Source organism: Papilio machaon, chromosome 29 (assembly GCF_912999745.1).
Source record: "Papilio machaon chromosome 29, ilPapMach1.1, whole genome shotgun sequence".
Classification (NCBI taxonomy): Eukaryota; Metazoa; Arthropoda; class Insecta; order Lepidoptera; family Papilionidae; genus Papilio; species Papilio machaon.
The window spans coordinates 4,092,501-4,097,500 of record NC_060014.1 but is presented as its reverse complement, the minus strand read 5'-3'; the positions used below and the strand labels follow the sequence as shown (position 1 = coordinate 4,097,500).

The following is a 5,000-nucleotide window of genomic DNA, read 5'->3' as shown; positions in this document are numbered from 1 at the left end:
ACAAATATATTATATATTATATATATACATAACACGAAACGGGGTTTATTACGTCACCGTGTGCGAAGACGCGCATGCCCTCTGTCGATTTTTTACGTCGAAGAGTCGCGCGTCCCCGGGACGCCCCCGATCGTATATATATACTTACATACGTAGGTATATATCGTATATATATAACGTGTATATAACATATATACGCGTATCGATGCGATCGGTTTCCGCTCGTATGGTGGTGTAATATGTGTCTGAGAGGTTATATTTAAACGGACCCATATAAATACACATTGCGTGAATATGTATAAAATAAGAGAACCGTCAATTGTTCGCTATATATATAGTGAACAGTGTGATTTTTATATTTTAACAGCCGGCCCTCAGACAGGAGTGGTCCTGGATATTTCTCCACGGACCGCAATGTGCGTTCGAAATGTCGATGTTCAAATGTGTCCTGCAGTTCACACTATGACGCGCAGTTAACTGCGTTCTTCATCGACCCGCGAGCCAAGTGATCCACCGTCCAGGGTAATTGTTTTACATATTTTGATATATGTATGTATATAAAAAAAAATAAAAAAAAAAAATATCTTAGAAGGCGAACGAACACGCGAAGGGAGCGCGCGCGCGCGCGTTATACACACACGCGCGCGCGCCACCACGACGACGACATATCGTTCGCACTTTCTAATACCGGTGTGTATTTTTCTGTTTGTTTTTGTATAGCGCCCACCATTATCGGACCGGAACTGGGAGATGACACACAACAACCGGATTAGTGTCACACAACTCCCTCTTTTGTCGCCCCGTTTGGTGTGCCCCGATGGGCGCTCTCTCTTTTGTGGATTATTATTCGTAATATATGAGTAATACATAATACGTTAATGATCCTTCCGCAGGTTCCCCTACGGAAACCTTGTTACGACTTTTACTTCCTCTAAATGATCAAGTTTGGTCAACTTCCCAGCGACGCCGACGGCCGTTAAGCCACCGCGTGTCGGTCCGAAGACCTCACTAAATCATTCAATCGGTAGTAGCGACGGGCGGTGTGTACAAAGGGCAGGGACGTAATCAACGCGAGCTTATGACTCGCGCTTACTAGGAATTCCTCGTTTATGGGGGATAATTGCAAACCCCAATCCCCAGCACGAAGGAGTTTCAACGGGTTGCCCGGGCCTCTAGGCCAGGGAGAACATGCTGATTCCTTCAGTGTAGCGCGCGTGCGGCCCAGGACATCTAAGGGCATCACAGACCTGTTATTGCTCAATCTCGTGCGGCTCGAAGCCGCCGGTCCCTCTAAGAAGAATTTTAATACGTCGCCAGTGAGTTGCGCGACCGAAGCCACGCACACATAAATGACGACGCCTATTTAGCAGGCTAGAGTCTCGTTCGTTACCGGAATTAACCAGACAAATCGCTCCACCAACTAAGAACGGCCATGCACCACCACCCACCGAATCAAGAAAGAGCTGTTAATCTGTCAATCCTTCCGGTGTCCGGGCCTGGTGAGATTTCCCGTGTTGAGTCAAATTAAGCCGCAGGCTCCACTCCTGGTGGTGCCCTTCCGTCAATTCCTTTAAGTTTCAGCTTTGCAACCATACTCCCCCCGGAGTCCAAAATCTTTGGTTTCCCGGAAGCTGCCCGCCGAGCCATAGTAGTAACGTCGGCGGATCGCTAGATGACATATTTACGGTTAGAACTAGGGCGGTATCTAATCGCCTTCGAACCTCTAACTTTCGTTCTTGATTGATGAAAACACCTTTGGCAAATGCTTTCGCTGATGTTCGTCTTGCGACGATCCAAGAATTTCACCTCTAACGTCGCAATACGAATGCCCCCAGTTATCCCTATTAATCATTACCTCGGAGTTCTGAAAACCAACAAAATAGAACCGAGATCATATTCTATTATTCCATGCACGAAATATTCAAGCACAATTTTGAGCCCGCTTTGAGCACTCTAATTTGTTCAAAGTAAAATTGTCGGCCCATCTCGACACTCACCGAAGAGCACCGCGATAGGATTTTGATATTGAACCGCCGTATTACCGACGGCTCACCGACGATATGCTCCGCAGACGTGTCAGTATCACCGCGGATGCGGTGCACCGACAGCGCGGCGCACAAATGCAACTACGAGCTTTTTAACCGCAACAATTTTAGTATACGCTATTGGAGCTGGAGTTACCGCGGCTGCTGGCACCAGACTTGCCCTCCAATTGTTCCTCGTTAAAATATTTAAAGTGTACTCATTCCGATTACGAGGCCTCGTAAGAGTCCCGTATCGTTATTTTTCGTCACTACCTCCCCGTGCCGGGAGTGGGTAATTTGCGCGCCTGCTGCCTTCCTTGGATGTGGTAGCCGTTTCTCAGGCTCCCTCTCCGGAATCGAACCCTGATTCCCCGTTACCCGTGACAACCATGGTAGTCGCAGAAACTACCATCGAAAGTTGATAAGGCAGACATTTGAAAGATGCGTCGCCGGTGCTGGACCATGCGATCGGCAAAAGTTATCCAGATTCATCAAAATTAACGACTTCGGACGCGAGGCCCTCCGTCGATTGGTTTTGATCTAATAAAAGCACTCATCCCATCACTGGTCAGAGTTCTGATTGCATGTATTAGCTCTAGAATTACCACAGTTATCCAAGTAACCGAGGTAAGATCTAAGGAACCAAAACTGATATATTGAGCCATTCGCGGTATCGCCTTAATACGGCTTGCACTGAGACATGCATGGCTTAATCTTTGAGACAAGCATATAACTACTGGCAGGATCAACCAGGGAGCTGACACAAACACGCCGCATACAACGCGCACAACACGCACAACTCGACGATGCGAAAACGTTAAACGTTTAAACGCATCGATGGTTTTTGCTGTTTTGCTTGCTGCCTGCCTGCCTGCTGCAGTCAGTCGGTGGTCATTTTTCTTTTCTACACTACACTACTACACTACACAATACACTACTACTGTGTGGTGTGTGTGGTGCGGTGCTAGTGAACGGACAAAAAGCGCGTTCGATTCATGTGAATGTTCAACAACGAGACATTTTCGATACTTCACACTGTGTAAATAAATTTGATTCTCTCTCTTTATCGAGGAAAAAATATCGACATCAGTCCGGTTTCGGAGAGATCGAAAATACCTTTTTATAAATGCTACTACCATTACTAATACTACTACTACTACTACTAACTACACACTACTACTGATCTATATAAAATAGAATCAAAAGTAATATATATATGTAATATAATAATAATATAATAATGATAGTTGGAAAAAAAAATACACCGTCCCTCGAAGTCGCCGCAGCGGCAATGAGCGACTGTTCGATCTCTCCGGTGGAGGAGACCGAACAAGCTCAACGCGACACACGCGACGACACGAGGCGACGAGAATTCACGGGTCGATCTGGTGCGTTAACGACGCTGCGAAATCTACACGCGCGCCGAACACAAATCGCCACTTCTTTTATAACAGACTCTATTATAAACGTCCTGCCGCATTCATAAACGGGAACGTAGTCTGACACAGTTTATGCGTGTGTGGTGATATTTCGTTGTGTGGTGTGTGTCGTCGTCGTCGTCGTCGTCGTCGCGTGTTTTTGCTGTGTAAAAATATTAAAACAACAAACACAACACTACTATTTTTATTAATAAAAAAATAGTTGCGCGTTTATTTTTTAATACTCTATACACTACACACAAACTCTACAAATTTTACTTTGTAAAAATCACACGACAACAGCAGACACACCACACAACACAACTCTACAAACACCACACACTGTTTCATTACATCACTGACAGACGCCTCTCGCATCCAGTCTACAATAGTAGCAATGATGGTGACATGTCAACCACGCATCATTAAACAATGGGGTGTTCACGTATTGGCGTATACCACAATTGACGTGACACCGGAAAGTGTTTACACGTATTGTTGTTATTATTGTTATTATTATCAATGTTTTTTGTGTTTTATTATTATTATTTTTTTTTTTTTTTTTTTTTTTTTTTTTTTTTTTTATTTTTTTTTTTTTTTTAAATCCAGAACAGAATCATCGCTTACTAGTAAGCTAAGTAAGTATTAAAACGAATATATAGTCAGTTTATATTTTGTTGTTGTTGCATGCAGTTATAAAGTTAATAAGAACCGAAACGAAACATTTTTCATCATTATTAAGTTGACTATGAGGGAAGCTACTCGTATGTATGTCTAATGCGGTGTCATTTTCCTCGTCTGTCTGCTGCACGTGCACCGGCAGTGTCATACATACATACATACATACATACATACATACATACATACATACATACATACATACATACATACATACATACATACATACATACATACATACATACATACATACATAGTCATTCATATGTAGGATATCTTTTATATTATATTTGAAATGGAACGAAAATGGAAGGACGAACGACTACTATAAAAAAAAAGGAAGTTTTTAATACGAGCTACCTACCACCCCGTACGACGTACGACGTACACGTACACGTACACGTAACATTAGACAACAATAATGATTTATATAGTAGTATATATTATTATTTTTAAATGGAATCTTTTAAAACGCAGATAACAGATGGCGCTATCTATTAATAACTATAGGCTATAATATCCTTTATTATTATGATTTATATAGTATATATTATTATTTTTAAATGGAATCTTTTAAAACGCAGATAACAGATGGCGCTATCTATTAATAACTATAGGCTATAATATTATTATTTATTATTTACAGTATTCATTAGAATACTGTAAATAATAATAATAAAAATAATATAAATAATACGGAATGGGATATGATCATAATTGATTGGAAAATTGAAACATTATTGAAGAGCGTCGGTGGCGCATTTCGATGGCACCGTATCGGTGGATCGAAATGTACACGCGACGTGTGTGTCCCGGGTTCGATTCCCGGGGTGGGGGTGGTGTATGTATGTTTTTCGATTGTTCAAATTTGAAATTTGAA

The 5,000-nt window shown here is 42.1% G+C and overlaps 2 non-coding genes across 2 annotated transcripts; both read right to left on the bottom strand.

The window, feature by feature from the left end:
* Positions 1 to 368: 368 nt before the first annotated feature.
* Positions 369 to 525, bottom strand: LOC123722817. The gene has a single exon (XR_006756620.1). It is a non-coding gene; the product is annotated as a 5.8S ribosomal RNA (ribosomal RNA).
* A 351-nt stretch (positions 526 to 876) lies between these two features.
* Positions 877 to 2,780, bottom strand: LOC123722850. The gene has a single exon (XR_006756652.1). It is a non-coding gene; the product is annotated as a small subunit ribosomal RNA (ribosomal RNA).
* Between the last annotated feature and the right edge of the window lie 2,220 nt (positions 2,781 to 5,000).